At 45.3% G+C, this 17,690-nt stretch overlaps 13 non-coding genes across 13 annotated transcripts; all 13 read left to right on the top strand.

Annotated features, from left to right (window-relative positions):
* Positions 1–679: 679 nt before the first annotated feature.
* On the top strand, positions 680–870 carry LOC141187399 (U2 spliceosomal RNA). Its single transcript, XR_012261588.1, has one exon. It is a non-coding gene; the product is annotated as a U2 spliceosomal RNA (small nuclear RNA).
* Positions 871–1,991: 1,121 nt separating this feature from the next.
* On the top strand, positions 1,992–2,182 carry LOC141187398 (U2 spliceosomal RNA). Its single transcript, XR_012261587.1, has one exon. It is a non-coding gene; the product is annotated as a U2 spliceosomal RNA (small nuclear RNA).
* A 1,121-nt stretch (positions 2,183–3,303) lies between these two features.
* Positions 3,304–3,494, top strand: LOC141187397 (U2 spliceosomal RNA). The gene has a single exon (XR_012261586.1). It is a non-coding gene; the product is annotated as a U2 spliceosomal RNA (small nuclear RNA).
* Positions 3,495–4,611: 1,117 nt separating this feature from the next.
* Positions 4,612–4,802, top strand: LOC141187395 (U2 spliceosomal RNA). The gene has a single exon (XR_012261585.1). It is a non-coding gene; the product is annotated as a U2 spliceosomal RNA (small nuclear RNA).
* A 1,122-nt stretch (positions 4,803–5,924) lies between these two features.
* LOC141184431 (U2 spliceosomal RNA) lies at positions 5,925–6,115 on the top strand. The gene has a single exon (XR_012259186.1). It is a non-coding gene; the product is annotated as a U2 spliceosomal RNA (small nuclear RNA).
* Positions 6,116–7,236: 1,121 nt separating this feature from the next.
* On the top strand, positions 7,237–7,427 carry LOC141187394 (U2 spliceosomal RNA). The gene has a single exon (XR_012261584.1). It is a non-coding gene; the product is annotated as a U2 spliceosomal RNA (small nuclear RNA).
* A 1,119-nt stretch (positions 7,428–8,546) lies between these two features.
* On the top strand, positions 8,547–8,737 carry LOC141185315 (U2 spliceosomal RNA). Its single transcript, XR_012259989.1, has one exon. It is a non-coding gene; the product is annotated as a U2 spliceosomal RNA (small nuclear RNA).
* Positions 8,738–9,859: 1,122 nt separating this feature from the next.
* On the top strand, positions 9,860–10,050 carry LOC141184113 (U2 spliceosomal RNA). Its single transcript, XR_012258899.1, has one exon. It is a non-coding gene; the product is annotated as a U2 spliceosomal RNA (small nuclear RNA).
* Positions 10,051–11,177: 1,127 nt separating this feature from the next.
* Positions 11,178–11,368, top strand: LOC141187393 (U2 spliceosomal RNA). Its single transcript, XR_012261583.1, has one exon. It is a non-coding gene; the product is annotated as a U2 spliceosomal RNA (small nuclear RNA).
* Positions 11,369–12,488: 1,120 nt separating this feature from the next.
* LOC141187392 (U2 spliceosomal RNA) lies at positions 12,489–12,679 on the top strand. The gene has a single exon (XR_012261582.1). It is a non-coding gene; the product is annotated as a U2 spliceosomal RNA (small nuclear RNA).
* A 1,117-nt stretch (positions 12,680–13,796) lies between these two features.
* LOC141187391 (U2 spliceosomal RNA) lies at positions 13,797–13,987 on the top strand. Its single transcript, XR_012261581.1, has one exon. It is a non-coding gene; the product is annotated as a U2 spliceosomal RNA (small nuclear RNA).
* Positions 13,988–15,107: 1,120 nt separating this feature from the next.
* On the top strand, positions 15,108–15,298 carry LOC141185006 (U2 spliceosomal RNA). The gene has a single exon (XR_012259708.1). It is a non-coding gene; the product is annotated as a U2 spliceosomal RNA (small nuclear RNA).
* Positions 15,299–16,416: 1,118 nt separating this feature from the next.
* On the top strand, positions 16,417–16,607 carry LOC141185104 (U2 spliceosomal RNA). The gene has a single exon (XR_012259797.1). It is a non-coding gene; the product is annotated as a U2 spliceosomal RNA (small nuclear RNA).
* The last annotated feature ends 1,083 nt before the right edge of the window (positions 16,608–17,690 follow it).

The raw sequence follows: 17,690 nt of genomic DNA, 5'->3' as shown, positions 1-17,690 counted from the left end.
GGTTACTCTGCTGCGCTTAAAATTTCTTTTTTGGTTTGCTACAATGCCTTTTCTGAAACGTTGTCTCCCTCTGCTGGAACACTGACTTCTTTCATTTAATGCCTGCAGACTATAAAAGAGAAACCAACCCAAAAAGTTTGGTTGATTAGTCTGTGGCATTCTTTTCAACTGTTGCTTATGGCGGTCTCTGTGAGCTTCTCAGTGACATTCAGCCATCCAGGTATCCCGCCTGCAGTAGACGGAATGTGGCAATGGAACGCTGGCTGCGCGTGTCATAATAGGCTCTGAGCCTTTATATACCTGCGCACAGCAGCAGCCACCTTCAGTCTGCTGCTGGACAGCCAGCAGCAGCAGGAGAGGTAATTAATCAGCAACCCTCCTGCTAAGGGTAGACAGCTGCTCGTTCCACCCCCACCCCCGCCTTAATTGGTTCTCCTCCCTTCCAACGGTGTTGAGGCGGGTGGGAACAGCCGGGGGTTGAGGGTACTGTGCTAAAAGAGGTGGAGTTATGCAGATCTAAAACGCGTGGATTGCAGCAGCAGCAAGCCGAAAAGTGCAGGCATGTGAGGGATCTAGAGGTTGACAGCATGTCTTCTTAACGGGAGTCCAGGTGGCCATCTCCACAAATGGACTTTTCAGAATCCTTGGGTGGCACCGTAGTCGGAAACCAATTCTGGTTATCGCTTCTCGGCCTTTTGGCTAAGATCAAGTGTAGTATCTGTTCTTATCAGTTTAATATCTGATACGTCCCCTATCTGGGGACCATATATTAAATGGATTTTTAGAACAGGGAGATGGAAAAAGAGCTTGCTCTGTCCACTCCACGCATTGACCTGGTATTGCAGTATCTCCAGGACCGGTGCACCCCTTCTTTAATGCAGTTTCTAAAATCAGAAAGAATTGAATTCAATGCTTTTTGTTCATTTTGCTTGTTTGTCGGATTTTGGGATGGACTCTTTGGCTTTGCTTTTCTTCTCCTCATTGGATTTTTCATGTTAAAAGTTGCAGAAGCCAGATGACAAGCTCATTTTGGTTCAACTTCAGCAACTGTGCATTGCATTGCCATGTAATGTAATGTAATGCAATGCTATCTATCTAGCTCTCCCTCTATACTTCCTTTTGGATAAACAGACATATTAGGCAAGCATTTTGGAGCTTTCACCTAAATAACTACAGGTGGTGAGATAAGCTGCACAATATAATTGACCTTTCAGTATATTGTTGCACACACACCATCTATTTAGCAAATGCCCTTGTTATCAACAGCAACCTTTTAAACTCACCTGAGCTAACAGGTATGTGAGCTGGTTACTCTGCTGCGCTTAAAATTTCTATTTTGGTTTGCTACAATGCCTTTTCTGAAACGTTGTCTCCCTCTGCTGGAACACTGACTTCTTTCATTTAATGCCTGCAGACTATAAAAGAGAAACCAACCCAAAAAGTTTGGTTGATTAGTCTGTGGCATTCTTTTAAACTGTTGCTTATGGCGGTCTCTGTGAGCTTCTCAGTGACATTCAGCCATCCAGGTATCCCGCCTGCAGTAGACGGAATGTGGCAATGGAACGCTGGCTGCGCGTGTCATAATAGGCTCTGAGCCTTTATATACCTGCGCACAGCAGCAGCCACCTTCAGTCTGCTGCTGGACAGCCAGCAGCAGCAGCAGCAGGAGAGGTAATTAATCAGCAACCCTCCTGCTAAGGGTAGACAGCTGCTCGTTCCACCCCCCCCCCCGCCTTAATTGGTTCTCCTCCCTTCCAACGGTGTTGAGGCGGGTGGGAACAGCCGGGGGTTGAGGGTACTGTGCTAAAAGAGGTGGAGTTATGCAGATCTAAAACGCGTGGATTGCAGCAGCAGCAAGCCGAAAAGTGCAGGCATGTGAGGGATCTAGAGGTTGACAGCATGTCTTCTTAACGGGAGTCCAGGTGGCCATCTCCACAAATGGACTTTTCAGAATCCTTGGGTGGCACCGTAGTCGGAAACCAATTCTGGTTATCGCTTCTCGGCCTTTTGGCTAAGATCAAGTGTAGTATCTGTTCTTATCAGTTTAATATCTGATACGTCCCCTATCTGGGGACCATATATTAAATGGATTTTTAGAACAGGGAGATGGAAAAAGAGCTTGCTCTGTCCACTCCACGCATTGACCTGGTATTGCAGTATCTCCAGGACCGGTGCACCCCTTCTTTAATGCAGTTTCTAAAATCAGAAAGAATTGAATTCAATGCTTTTTGTTCATTTTGCTTGTTTGTCGGATTTTGGGATGGACTCTTTGGCTTTGCTTTTCTTCTCCTCATTGGATTTTTCATGTTAAAAGTTGCAGAAGCCAGATGACAAGCTCATTTTGGTTCAACTTCAGCAACTGTGCATTGCATTGCCATGTAATGTAATGTAATGCAATGCTATCTATCTAGCTCTCCCTCTATACTTCCTTTTGGATAAACAGACATATTAGGCAAGCATTTTGGAGCTTTCACCTAAATAACTACAGGTGGTGAGATAAGCTGCACAATATAATTGACCTTTCAGTATATTGTTGCACACACACCATCTATTTAGCAAATGCCCTTGTTATCAACAGCGGCCTTTTAAACTCACCTGAGCTAACAGGTATGTGAGCTGGTTACTCTGCTGCGCTTAAAATGTCTTTTTTGGTTTGCTACAATGCCTTTTCTGAAACGTTGTCTCCCTCTGCTGGAACACTGACTTCTTTCATTTAATGCCTGCAGACTATAAAAGAGAAACCAACCCAAAAAGTTTGGTTGATTAGTCTGTGGCATTCTTTTAAACTGTTGCTTATGGCGGTCTCTGTGAGCTTCTCAGTGACATTCAGCCATCCAGGTATCCCGCCTGCAGTAGACGGAATGTGGCAATGGAACGCTGGCTGCGCGTGTCATAATAGGCTCTGAGCCTTTATATACCTGCGCACAGCAACAGCCACCTTCAGTCTGCTGCTGGACAGCCAGCAGCAGCAGCAGCAGGAGAGGTAATTAATCAGCAACCCTCCTGCTAAGGGTAGACAGCTGCTCGTTCCACCCCCCCCCCCGCCTTAATTGGTTCTCCTCCCTTCCAACGGTGTTGAGGCGGGTGGGAACAGCCGGGGGTTGAGGGTACTGTGCTAAAAGAGGTGGAGTTATGCAGATCTAAAACGCGTGGATTGCAGCAGCAGCAAGCCGAAAAGTGCAGGCATGTGAGGGATCTAGAGGTTGACAGCATGTCTTCTTAACAGGAGTCCAGGTGGCCATCTCCACAAATGGACTTTTCAGAATCCTTGGGTGGCACCGTAGTCGGAAACCAATTCTGGTTATCGCTTCTCGGCCTTTTGGCTAAGATCAAGTGTAGTATCTGTTCTTATCAGTTTAATATCTGATACGTCCCCTATCTGGGGACCATATATTAAATGGATTTTTAGAACAGGGAGATGGAAAAAGAGCTTGCTCTGTCCACTCCACGCATTGACCTGGTATTGCAGTATCTCCAGGACCGGTGCACCCCTTCTTTAATGCAGTTTCTAAAATCAGAAAGAATTGAATTCAATGCTTTTTGTTCATTTTGCTTGTTTGTCGGATTTTGGGATGGACTCTTTGGCTTTGCTTTTCTTCTCCTCATTGGATTTTTCATGTTAAAAGTTGCAGAAGCCAGATGACAAGCTCATTTTGGTTCAACTTCAGCAACTGTGCATTGCATTGCCATGTAATGTAATGTAATGCAATGCTATCTATCTAGCTCTCCCTCTATACTTCCTTTTGGATAAACAGACATATTAGGCAAGCATTTTGGAGCTTTCACCTAAATAACTACAGGTGGTGAGATAAGCTGCACAATATAATTGACCTTTCAGTATATTGTTGCACACACACCATCTATTTAGCAAATGCCCTTGTTATCAACAGCAGCCTTTTAAACTCACCTGAGCTAACAGGTATGTGAGCTGGTTACTCTGCTGCGCTTAAAATTTCTTTTTTGGTTTGCTACAATGCCTTTTCTGAAACGTTGTCTCCCTCTGCTGGAACACTGACTTCTTTCATTTAATGCCTGCAGACTATAAAAGAGAAACCAACCCAAAAAGTTTGGTTGATTAGTCTGTGGTATTCTTTTAAACTGTTGCTTATGGCGGTCTCTGTGAGCTTCTCAGTGACATTCAGCCATCCAGGTATCCCGCCTGCAGTAGACGGAATGTGGCAATGGAACGCTGGCTGCGCGTGTCATAATAGGCTCTGAGCCTTTATATACCTGCGCACAGCAGCAGCCACCTTCAGTCTGCTGCTGGACAGCCAGCAGCAGCAGCAGGAGAGGTAATTAATCAGCAACCCTCCTGCTAAGGGTAGACAGCTGCTCGTTCCACCCCCCCCCCGCCTTAATTGGTTCTCCTCCCTTCCAACGGTGTTGAGGCGGGTGGGAACAGCCGGGGGTTGAGGGTACTGTGCTAAAAGAGGTGGAGTTATGCAGATCTAAAACGCGTGGATTGCAGCAGCAGCAAGCCGAAAAGTGCAGGCATGTGAGGGATCTAGAGGTTGACAGCATGTCTTCTTAACGGGAGTCCAGGTGGCCATCTCCACAAATGGACTTTTCAGAATCCTTGGGTGGCACCGTAGTCGGAAACCAATTCTGGTTATCGCTTCTCGGCCTTTTGGCTAAGATCAAGTGTAGTATCTGTTCTTATCAGTTTAATATCTGATACGTCCCCTATCTGGGGACCATATATTAAATGGATTTTTAGAACAGGGAGATGGAAAAAGAGCTTGCTCTGTCCACTCCACGCATTGACCTGGTATTGCAGTATCTCCAGGACCGGTGCACCCCTTCTTTAATGCAGTTTCTAAAATCAGAAAGAATTGAATTCAATGCTTTTTGTTCATTTTGCTTGTTTGTCGGATTTTGGGATGGACTCTTTGGCTTTGCTTTTCTTCTCCTCATTGGATTTTTCATGTTAAAAGTTGCAGAAGCCAGATGACAAGCTCATTTTGGTTCAACTTCAGCAACTGTGCATTGCATTGCCATGTAATGTAATGTAATGCAATGCTATCTATCTAGCTCTCCCTCTATACTTCCTTTTGGATAAACAGACATATTAGGCAAGCATTTTGGAGCTTTCACCTAAATAACTACAGGTGGTGAGATAAGCTGCACAATATAATTGACCTTTCAGTATATTGTTGCACACACACCATCTATTTAGCAAATGCCCTTGTTATCAACAGCAGCCTTTTAAACTCACCTGAGCTAACAGGTATGTGAGCTGGTTACTCTGCTGCGCTTAAAATTTCTTTTTTGGTTTGCTACAATGCCTTTTCTGAAACGTTGTCTCCCTCTGCTGGAACACTGACTTCTTTCATTTAATGCCTGCAGACTATAAAAGAGAAACCAACCCAAAAAGTTTGGTTGATTAGTCTGTGGCATTCTTTTAAACTGTTGCTTATGGCGGTCTCTGTGAGCTTCTCAGTGACATTCAGCCATCCAGGTATCCCGCCTGCAGTAGACGGAATGTGGCAATGGAACGCTGGCTGCGCGTGTCATAATAGGCTCTGAGCCTTTATATACCTGCGCACAGCAGCAGCCACCTTCAGTCTGCTGCTGGACAGCCAGCAGCAGCAGCAGCAGGAGAGGTAATTAATCAGCAACCCTCCTGCTAAGGGTAGACAGCTGCTCGTTCCACCCCCCCCCCCGCCTTAATTGGTTCTCCTCCCTTCCAACGGTGTTGAGGCGGGTGGGAACAGCCGGGGGTTGAGGGGTACTGTGCTAAAAGAGGTGGAGTTATGCAGATCTAAAACGCGTGGATTGCAGCAGCAGCAAGCCGAAAAGTGCAGGCATGTGAGGGATCTAGAGGTTGACAGCATGTCTTCTTAACGGGAGTCCAGGTGGCCATCTCCACAAATGGACTTTTCAGAATCCTTGGGTGGCACCGTAGTCGGAAACCAATTCTGGTTATCGCTTCTCGGCCTTTTGGCTAAGATCAAGTGTAGTATCTGTTCTTATCAGTTTAATATCTGATACGTCCCCTATCTGGGGACCATATATTAAATGGATTTTTAGAACAGGGAGATGGAAAAAGAGCTTGCTCTGTCCACTCCACGCATTGACTTGGTATTGCAGTATCTCCAGGACCGGTGCACCCCTTCTTTAATGCAGTTTCTAAAATCAGAAAGAATTGAATTCAATGCTTTTTGTTCATTTTGCTTGTTTGTCGGATTTTGGGATGGACTCTTTGGCTTTGCTTTTCTTCTCCTCATTGGATTTTTCATGTTAAAAGTTGCAGAAGCCAGATGACAAGCTCATTTTGGTTCAACTTCAGCAACTGTGCATTGCATTGCCATGTAATGTAATGTAATGCAATGCTATCTATCTAGCTCTCCCTCTATACTTCCTTTTGGATAAACAGACATATTAGGCAAGCATTTTGGAGCTTTCACCTAAATAACTACAGGTGGTGAGATAAGCTGCACAATATAATTGACCTTTCAGTATATTGTTGCACACACACCATCTATTTAGCAAATGCCCTTGTTATCAACAGCAGCCTTTTAAACTCACCTGAGCTAACAGGTATGTGAGCTGGTTACTCTGCTGCGCTTAAAATTTCTTTTTTGGTTTGCTACAATGCCTTTTCTGAAACGTTGTCTCCCTCTGCTGGAACACTGACTTCTTTCATTTAATGCCTGCAGACTATAAAAGAGAAACCAACCCAAAAAGTTTGGTTGATTAGTCTGTGGCATTCTTTTAAACTGTTGCTTATGGCGGTCTCTGTGAGCTTCTCAGTGACATTCAGCCATCCAGGTATCCCGCCTGCAGTAGACGGAATGTGGCAATGGAACGCTGGCTGCGCGTGTCATAATAGGCTCTGAGCCTTTATATACCTGCGCACAGCAGCAGCCACCTTCAGTCTGCTGCTGGACAGCCAGCAGCAGCAGCAGCAGGAGAGGTAATTAATCAGCAACCCTCCTGCTAAGGGTAGACAGCTGCTCGTTCCACCCCCCCCCCCGCCTTAATTGGTTCTCCTCCCTTCCAACGGTGTTGAGGCGGGTGGGAACAGCCGGGGGTTGAGGGTACTGTGCTAAAAGAGGTGGAGTTATGCAGATCTAAAACGCGTGGATTGCAGCAGCAGCAAGCCGAAAAGTGCAGGCATGTGAGGGATCTAGAGGTTGACAGCATGTCTTCTTAACGGGAGTCCAGGTGGCCATCTCCACAAATGGACTTTTCAGAATCCTTGGGTGGCACCGTAGTCGGAAACCAATTCTGGTTATCGCTTCTCGGCCTTTTGGCTAAGATCAAGTGTAGTATCTGTTCTTATCAGTTTAATATCTGATACGTCCCCTATCTGGGGACCATATATTAAATGGATTTTTAGAACAGGGAGATGGAAAAAGAGCTTGCTCTGTCCACTCCACGCATTGACCTGGTATTGCAGTATCTCCAGGACCGGTGCACCCCTTCTTTAATGCAGTTTCTAAAATCAGAAAGAATTGAATTCAATGCTTTTTGTTCATTTTGCTTGTTTGTCGGATTTTGGGATGGACTCTTTGGTTTGCTTTTCTTCTCCTCATTGGATTTTTCATGTTAAAAGTTGCAGAAGCCAGATGACAAGCTCATTTTGGTTCAACTTCAGCAACTGTGCATTGCATTGCCATGTAATGTAATGTAATGCAATGCTATCTATCTAGCTCTCCCTCTATACTTCCTTTTGGATAAACAGACATATTACGCAAGCATTTTGGAGCTTTCACCTAAATAACTACAGGTGGTGAGATAAGCTGCACAATATAATTGACCTTTCAGTATATTGTTGCACACACACCATCTATTTAGCAAATGCCCTTGTTATCAACAGCAGCCTTTTAAACTCACCTGAGCTAACAGGTATGTGAGCTGGTTACTCTGCTGCGCTTAAAATTTATTTTTTGGTTTGCTACAATGCCTTTTCTGAAACGTTGTCTCCCTCTGCTGGAACACTGACTTCTTTCATTTAATGCCTGCAGACTATAAAAGAGAAACCAACCCAAAAAGTTTGGTTGATTAGTCTGTGGCATTCTTTTAAACTGTTGCTTATGGCGGTCTCTGTGAGCTTCTCAGTGACATTCAGCCATCCAGGTATCCCGCCTGCAGTAGACGGAATGTGGCAATGGAACGCTGGCTGCGCGTGTCATAATAGGCTCTGAGCCTTTATATACCTGCGCACAGCAGCAGCCACCTTCAGTCTGCTGCTGGACAGCCAGCAGCAGCAGCAGCAGGAGAGGTAATTAATCAGCAACCCTCCTGCTAAGGGTAGACAGCTGCTCGTTCCACCCCCCCCCCGCCTTAATTGGTTCTCCTCCCTTCCAACGGTGTTGAGGCGGGTGGGAACAGCCGGGGGTTGAGGGTACTGTGCTAAAAGAGGTGGAGTTATGCAGATCTAAAACGCGTGGATTGCAGCAGCAGCAAGCCGAAAAGTGCAGGCATGTGAGGGATCTAGAGGTTGACAGCATGTCTTCTTAACGGGAGTCCAGGTGGCCATCTCCACAAATGGACTTTTCAGAATCCTTGGGTGGCACCGTAGTCGGAAACCAATTCTGGTTATCGCTTCTCGGCCTTTTGGCTAAGATCAAGTGTAGTATCTGTTCTTATCAGTTTAATATCTGATACGTCCCCTATCTGGGGACCATATATTAAATGGATTTTTAGAACAGGGAGATGGAAAAAGAGCTTACTCTGTCCACTCCACGCATTGACCTGGTATTGCAGTATCTCCAGGACCGGTGCACCCCTTCTTTAATGCAGTTTCTAAAATCAGAAAGAATTGAATTCAATGCTTTTTGTTCATTTTGCTTGTTTGTCGGATTTTGGGATGGACTTTTTGGCTTTGCTTTTCTTCTCCTCATTGGATTTTTCATGTTAAAAGTTGCAGAAGCCAGATGACAAGCTCATTTTGGTTCAACTTCAGCAACTGTGCATTGCATTGCCATGTAATGTAATGTAATGCAATGCTATCTATCTAGCTCTCCCTCTATACTTCCTTTTGGATAAACAGACATATTAGGCAAGCATTTTGGAGCTTTCACCTAAATAACTACAGGTGGTGAGATAAGCTGCACAATATAATTGACCTTTCAGTATATTGTTGCACACACACCATCTATTTAGCAAATGCCCTTGTTATCAACAGCAGCCTTTTAAACTCACCTGAGCTAACAGGTATGTGAGCTGGTTACTCTGCTGCGCTTAAAATTTCTTTTTTGGTTTGCTACAATGCCTTTTCTGAAACGTTGTCTCCCTCTGCTGGAACACTGACTTCTTTCATTTAATGCCTGCAGACTATAAAAGAGAAACCAACCCAAAAAGTTTGGTTGATTAGTCTGTGGCATTCTTTTAAACTGTTGCTTATGGCGGTCTCTGTGAGCTTCTCAGTGACATTCAGCCATCCAGGTATCCCGCCTGCAGTAGACGGAATGTGGCAATGGAACGCTGGCTGCGCGTGTCATAATAGGCTCTGAGCCTTTATATACCTGCGCACAGCAGCAGCCACCTTCAGTCTGCTGCTGGACAGCCAGCAGCAGCAGCAGCAGGAGAGGTAATTAATCAGCAACCCTCCTGCTAAGGGTAGACAGCTGCTCGTTCCACCCCCCCCCCCCGCCTTAATTGGTTCTCCTCCCTTCCAACGGTGTTGAGGCGGGTGGGAACAGCCGGGGGTTGAGGGTACTGTGCTAAAAGAGGTGGAGTTATGCAGATCTAAAACGCGTGGATTGCAGCAGCAGCAAGCCGAAAAGTGCAGGCATGTGAGGGATCTAGAGGTTGACAGCATGTCTTCTTAACGGGAGTCCAGGTGGCCATCTCCACAAATGGACTTTTCAGAATCCTTGAGTGGCACCGTAGTCGGAAACCAATTCTGGTTATCGCTTCTCTGCCTTTTGGCTAAGATCAAGTGTAGTATCTGTTCTTATCAGTTTAATATCTGATACGTCCCCTATCTGGGGACCATATATTAAATGGATTTTTAGAACAGGGAGATGGAAAAAGAGCTTGCTCTGTCCACTCCACGCATTGACCTGGTATTGCAGTATCTCCAGGACCGGTGCACCCCTTCTTTAATGCAGTTTCTAAAATCAGAAAGAATTGAATTCAATGCTTTTTGTTCATTTTGCTTGTTTGTCGGATTTTGGGATGGACTCTTTGGCTTTGCTTTTCTTCTCCTCATTGGATTTTTCATGTTAAAAGTTGCAGAAGCCAGATGACAAGCTCATTTTGGTTCAACTTCAGCAACTGTGCATTGCATTGCCATGTAATGTAATGTAATGCAATGCTATCTATCTAGCTCTCCCTCTATACTTCCTTTTGGATAAACAGACATATTAGGCAAGCATTTTGGAGCTTTCACCTAAATAACTACAGGTGGTGAGATAAGCTGCACAATATAATTGACCTTTCAGTATATTGTTGCACACACACCATCTATTTAGCAAATGCCCTTGTTATCAACAGCAGCCTTTTAAACTCACCTGAGCTAACAGGTATGTGAGCTGGTTACTCTGCTGCGCTTAAAATTTCTTTTTTGGTTTGCTACAATGCCTTTTCTGAAACGTTGTCTCCCTCTGCTGGAACACTGACTTCTTTCATTTAATGCCTGCAGACTATAAAAGAGAAACCAACCCAAAAAGTTTGGTTGATTAGTCTGTGGCATTCTTTTAAACTGTTGCTTATGGCGGTCTCTGTGAGCTTCTCAGTGACATTCAGCCATCCAGGTATCCCGCCTGCAGTAGACGGAATGTGGCAATGGAACGCTGGCTGCGCGTGTCATAATAGGCTCTGAGCCTTTATATACCTGCGCACAGCAGCAGCCACCTTCAGTCTGCTGCTGGACAGCCAGCAGCAGCAGCAGCAGGAGAGGTAATTAATCAGCAACCCTCCTGCTAAGGGTAGACAGCTGCTCGTTCCACCCCCCCCCCCCCCCCCGCCTTAATTGGTTCTCCTCCCTTCCAACGGTGTTGAGGCGGGTGGGAACAGCCGGGGGTTGAGGGTACTGTGCTAAAAGAGGTGGAGTTATGCAGATCTAAAACGCGTGGATTGCAGCAGCAGCAAGCCGAAAAGTGCAGGCATGTGAGGGATCTAGAGGTTGACAGCATGTCTTCTTAACGGGAGTCCAGGTGGCCATCTCCACAAATGGACTTTTCAGAATCCTTGGGTGGCACCGTAGTCGGAAACCAATTCTGGTTATCGCTTCTCGGCCTTTTGGCTAAGATCAAGTGTAGTATCTGTTCTTATCAGTTTAATATCTGATACGTCCCCTATCTGGGGACCATATATTAAATGGATTTTTAGAACAGGGAGATGGAAAAAGAGCTTGCTCTGTCCACTCCACGCATTGACCTGGTATTGCAGTATCTCCAGGACCGGTGCACCCCTTCTTTAATGCAGTTTCTAAAATCAGAAAGAATTGAATTCAATGCTTTTTGTTCATTTTGCTTGTTTGTCGGATTTTGGGATGGACTCTTTGGCTTTGCTTTTCTTCTCCTCATTGGATTTTTCATGTTAAAAGTTGCAGAAGCCAGATGACAAGCTCATTTTGGTTCAACTTCAGCAACTGTGCATTGCATTGCCATGTAATGTAATGTAATGCAATGCTATCTATCTAGCTCTCCCTCTATACTTCCTTTTGGATAAACAGACATATTAGGCAAGCATTTTGGAGCTTTCACCTAAATAACTACAGGTGGTGAGATAAGCTGCACAATATAATTGACCTTTCAGTATATTGTTGCACACACACCATCTATTTAGCAAATGCCCTTGTTATCAACAGCAGCCTTTTAAACTCACCTGAGCTAACAGGTATGTGAGCTGGTTACTCTGCTGCGCTTAAAATTTCTTTTTTGGTTTGCTACAATGCCTTTTCTGAAACGTTGTCTCCCTCTGCTGGAACACTGACTTCTTTCATTTAATGCCTGCAGACTATAAAAGAGAAACCAACCCAAAAAGTTTGGTTGATTAGTCTGTGGCATTCTTTTAAACTGTTGCTTATGGCGGTCTCTGTGAGCTTCTCAGTGACATTCAGCCATCCAGGTATCCCGCCTGCAGTAGACGGAATGTGGCAATGGAACGCTGGCTGCGCGTGTCATAATAGGCTCTGAGCCTTTATATACCTGCGCACAGCAGCAGCCACCTTCAGTCTGCTGCTGGACAGCCAGCAGCAGCAGCAGCAGGAGAGGTAATTAATCAGCAACCCTCCTGCTAAGTGTAGACAGCTGCTCGTTCCACCCCCCCCCCGCCTTAATTGGTTCTCCTCCCTTCCAACGGTGTTGAGGCGGGTGGGAACAGCCGGGGGTTGAGGGTACTGTGCTAAAAGAGGTGGAGTTATGCAGATCTAAAACGCGTGGATTGCAGCAGCAGCAAGCCGAAAAGTGCAGGCATGTGAGGGATCTAGAGGTTGACAGCATGTCTTCTTAACGGGAGTCCAGGTGGCCATCTCCACAAATGGACTTTTCAGAATCCTTGGGTGGCACTGTAGTCGGAAACCAATTCTGGTTATCGCTTCTCGGCCTTTTGGCTAAGATCAAGTGTAGTATCTGTTCTTATCAGTTTAATATCTGATACGTCCCCTATCTGGGGACCATATATTAAATGGATTTTTAGAACAGGGAGATGGAAAAAGAGCTTGCTCTGTCCACTCCACGCATTGACCTGGTATTGCAGTATCTCCAGGACCGGTGCACCCCTTCTTTAATGCAGTTTCTAAAATCAGAAAGAATTGAATTCAATGCTTTTTGTTCATTTTGCTTGTTTGTCGGATTTTGGGATGGACTCTTTGGCTTTGCTTTTCTTCTCCTCATTGGATTTTTCATGTTAAAAGTTGCAGAAGCCAGATGACAAGCTCATTTTGGTTCAACTTCAGCAACTGTGCATTGCATTGCCATGTAATGTAATGTAATGCAATGCTATCTATCTAGCTCTCCCTCTATACTTCCTTTTGGATAAACAGACATATTAGGCAAGCATTTTGGAGCTTTCACCTAAATAACTACAGGTGGTGAGATAAGCTGCACAATATAATTGACCTTTCAGTATATTGTTGCACACACACCATCTATTTAGCAAATGCCCTTGTTATCAACAGCAGCCTTTTAAACTCACCTGAGCTAACAGGTATGTGAGCTGGTTACTCTGCTGCGCTTAAAATTTCTTTTTTGGTTTGCTACAATGCCTTTTCTGAAACGTTGTCTCCCTCTGCTGGAACACTGACTTCTTTCATTTAATGCCTGCAGACTATAAAAGAGAAACCAACCCAAAAAGTTTGGTTGATTAGTCTGTGGCATTCTTTTAAACTGTTGCTTATGGCGGTCTCTGTGAGCTTCTCAGTGACATTCAGCCATCCAGGTATCCCGCCTGCAGTAGACGGAATGTGGCAATGGAACGCTGGCTGCGCGTGTCATAATAGGCTCTGAGCCTTTATATACCTGCGCACAGCAGCAGCCACCTTCAGTCTGCTGCTGGACAGCCAGCAGCAGCAGCAGGAGAGGTAATTAATCAGCAACCCTCCTGCTAAGGGTAGACAGCTGCTCGTTCCACCCCCCCCCCGCCTTAATTGGTTCTCCTCCCTTCCAACGGTGTTGAGGCGGGTGGGAACAGCCGGGGGTTGAGGGTACTGTGCTAAAAGAGGTGGAGTTATGCAGATCTAAAACGCGTGGATTGCAGCAGCAGCAAGCCGAAAAGTGCAGGCATGTGAGGGATCTAGAGGTTGACAGCATGTCTTCTTAACGGGAGTCCAGGTGGCCATCTCCACAAATGGACTTTTCAGAATCCTTGGGTGGCACCGTAGTCGGAAACCAATTCTGGTTATCGCTTCTCGGCCTTTTGGCTAAGATCAAGTGTAGTATCTGTTCTTATCAGTTTAATATCTGATACGTCCCCTATCTGGGGACCATATATTAAATGGATTTTTAGAACAGGGAGATGGAAAAAGAGCTTGCTCTGTCCACTCCACGCATTGACCTGGTATTGCAGTATCTCCAGGACCGGTGCACCCCTTCTTTAATGCAGTTTCTAAAATCAGAAAGAATTGAATTCAATGCTTTTTGTTCATTTTGCTTGTTTGTCGGATTTTGGGATGGACTCTTTGGCTTTGCTTTTCTTCTCCTCATTGGATTTTTCATGTTAAAAGTTGCAGAAGCCAGATGACAAGCTCATTTTGGTTCAACTTCAGCAACTGTGCATTGCATTGCCATGTAATGTAATGTAATGCAATGCTATCTATCTAGCTCTCCCTCTATACTTCCTTTTGGATAAACAGACATATTAGGCAAGCATTTTGGAGCTTTCACCTAAATAACTACAGGTGGTGAGATAAGCTGCACAATATAATTGACCTTTCAGTATATTGTTGCACACACACCATCTATTTAGCAAATGCCCTTGTTATCAACAGCAGCCTTTTAAACTCACCTGAGCTAACAGGTATGTGAGCTGGTTACTCTGCTGCGCTTAAAATTTCTTTTTTGGTTTGCTACAATGCCTTTTCTGAAACGTTGTCTCCCTCTGCTGGAACACTGACTTCTTTCATTTAATGCCTGCAGACTATAAAAGAGAAACCAACCCAAAAAGTTTGGTTGATTAGTCTGTGGCATTCTTTTAAACTGTTGCTTATGGCGGTCTCTGTGAGCTTCTCAGTGACATTCAGCCATCCAGGTATCCCGCCTGCAGTAGACGGAATGTGGCAATGGAACGCTGGCTGCGCGTGTCATAATAGGCTCTGAGCCTTTATATACCTGCGCACAGCAGCAGCCACCTTCAGTCTGCTGCTGGACAGCCAGCAGCAGCAGCAGCAGGAGAGGTAATTAATCAGCAACCCTCCTGCTAAGGGTAGACAGCTGCTCGTTCCACCCCCCCCCCGCCTTAATTGGTTCTCCTCCCTTCCAACGGTGTTGAGGCGGGTGGGAACAGCCGGGGGTTGAGGGTACTGTGCTAAAAGAGGTGGAGTTATGCAGATCTAAAACGCGTGGATTGCAGCAGCAGCAAGCCGAAAAGTGCAGGCATGTGAGGGATCTAGAGGTTGACAGCATGTCTTCTTAACGGGAGTCCAGGTGGCCATCTCCACAAATGGACTTTTCAGAATCCTTGGGTGGCACCGTAGTCGGAAACCAATTCTGGTTATCGCTTCTCGGCCTTTTGGCTAAGATCAAGTGTAGTATCTGTTCTTATCAGTTTAATATCTGATACGTCCCCTATCTGGGGACCATATATTAAATGGATTTTTAGAACAGGGAGATGGAAAAAGAGCTTGCTCTGTCCACTCCACGCATTGACCTGGTATTGCAGTATCTCCACGACCGGTGCACCCCTTCTTTAATGCAGTTCCTAAAATCAGAAAGAATTGAATTCAATGCTTTTTGTTCATTTTGCTTGTTTGTCGGATTTTGGGATGGACTCTTTGGCTTTGCTTTTCTTCTCCTCATTGGATTTTTCATGTTAAAAGTTGCAGAAGCCAGATGACAAGCTCATTTTGGTTCAACTTCAGCAACTGTGCATTGCATTGCCATGTAATGTAATGTAATGCAATGCTATCTATCTAGCTCTCCCTCTATACTTCCTTTTGGATAAACAGACATATTAGGCAAGCATTTTGGAGCTTTCACCTAAATAACTACAGGTGGTGAGATAAGCTGCACAATATAATTGACCTTTCAGTATATTGTTGAACACACACCATCTATTTAGCAAATGCCCTTGTTATCAACAGCAGCCTTTTAAACTCACCTGAGCTAACAGGTATGTGAGCTGGTTACTCTGCTGCGCTTAAAATTTCTTTTTTGGTTTGCTACAATGCCTTTTCTGAAACGTTGTCTCCCTCTGCTGGAACACTGACTTCTTTCATTTAATGCCTGCAGACTATAAAAGAGAAACCAACCCAAAAAGTTTGGTTGATTAGTCTGTGGCATTCTTTTAAACTGTTGCTTATGGCGGTCTCTGTGAGCTTCTCAGTGACATTCAGCCATCCAGGTATCCCGCCTGCAGTAGACGGAATGTGGCAATGGAACGCTGGCTGCGCGTGTCATAATAGGCTCTGAGCCTTTATATACCTGCGCACAGCAGCAGCCACCTTCAGTCTGCTGCTGGACAGCCAGCAGCAGCAGCAGCAGGAGAGGTAATTAATCAGCAACCCTCCTGCTAAGGGTAGACAGCTGCTCGTTCCACCCCCCCCGCCTTAATTGGTTCTCCTCCCTTCCAACGGTGTTGAGGCGGGTGGGAACAACCGGGGGTTGAGGGTACTGTGCTAAAAGAGGTGGAGTTATGCAGATCTAAAACGCGTGGATTGCAGCAGCAGCAAGCCGAAAAGTGCAGGCATGTGAGGGATCTAGAGGTTGACAGCATGTCTTCTTAACGGGAGTCCAGGTGGCCATCTCCACAAATGGACTTTTCAGAATCCTTGGGTGGCACCGTAGTCGGAAACCAATTCTGGTTATCGCTTCTCGGCCTTTTGGCTAAGATCAAGTGTAGTATCTGTTCTTATCAGTTTAATATCTGATACGTCCCCTATCTGGGTACCATATATTAAATGGATTTTTAGAACAGGGAGATGGAAAAAGAGCTTGCTCTGTCCACTCCACGCATTGACCTGGTATTGCAGTATCTCCAGGACCGGTGCACCCCTTCTTTAATGCAGTTTCTAAAATCAGAAAGAATTGAATTCAATGCTTTTTGTTCATTTTGCTTGTTTGTCGGATTTTGGGATGGACTCTTTGGCTTTGCTTTTCTTCTCCTCATTGGATTTTTCATGTTAAAAGTTGCAGAAGCCAGATGACAAGCTCATTTTGGTTCAACTTCAGCAACTGTGCATTGCATTGCCATGTAATGTAATGTAATGCAATGCTATCTATCTAGCTCTCCCTCTATACTTCCTTTTGGATAAACAGACATATTAGGCAAGCATTTTGGAGCTTTCACCTAAATAACTACAGGTGGTGAGATAAGCTGCACAATATAATTGACCTTTCAGTATATTGTTGCACACACACCATCTATTTAGCAAATGCCCTTGTTATCAACAGCAGCCTTTTAAACTCACCTGAGCTAACAGGTATGTGAGCTGGTTACTCTGCTGCGCTTAAAATTTCTTTTTTGGTTTGCTACAATGCCTTTTCTGAAACGTTGTCTCCCTCTGCTGGAACACTGACTTCTTTCATTTAATGCCTGCAGACTATAAAAGAGAAACCAACCCAAAAAGTTTGGTTGATTAGTCTGTGGCATTCTTTTAAACTGTTGCTTATGGCGGTCTCTGTGAGCTTCTCAGTGACATTCAGCCATCCAGGTATCCCGCCTGCAGTAGACGGAATGTGGCAATGGAACGCTGGCTGCGCATGTCATAATAGGCTCTGAGCCTTTATATACCTGCGCACAGCAGCAGCCACCTTCAGTCTGCTGCTGGACAGCCAGCAGCAGCAGCAGCAGGAGAGGTAATTAATCAGCAACCCTCCTGCTAAGGGTAGACAGCTGCTCGTTCCACCCCCCCCCCCGCCTTAATTGGTTCTCCTCCCTTCCAACGGTGTTGAGGCGGGTGGGAACAGCCGGGGGTTGAGGGTACTGTGCTAAAAGAGGTGGAGTTATGCAGATCTAAAACGCGTGGATTGCAGCAGCAGCAAGCCGAAAAGTGCAGGCATGTGAGGGATCTAGAGGTTGACAGCATGTCTTCTTAACGGGAGTCCAGGTGGCCATCTCCACAAATGGACTTTTCAGAA

This window comes from Phyllobates terribilis, unplaced genomic scaffold (genome assembly GCF_046119375.1).
Source record: "Phyllobates terribilis strain yellow unplaced genomic scaffold, ASM4611937v1 Scaffold_40__1_contigs__length_11209783, whole genome shotgun sequence".
Classification (NCBI taxonomy): Eukaryota; Metazoa; Chordata; class Amphibia; order Anura; family Dendrobatidae; genus Phyllobates; species Phyllobates terribilis.
This window is presented reverse-complemented; position numbering and strand designations above follow the sequence as displayed.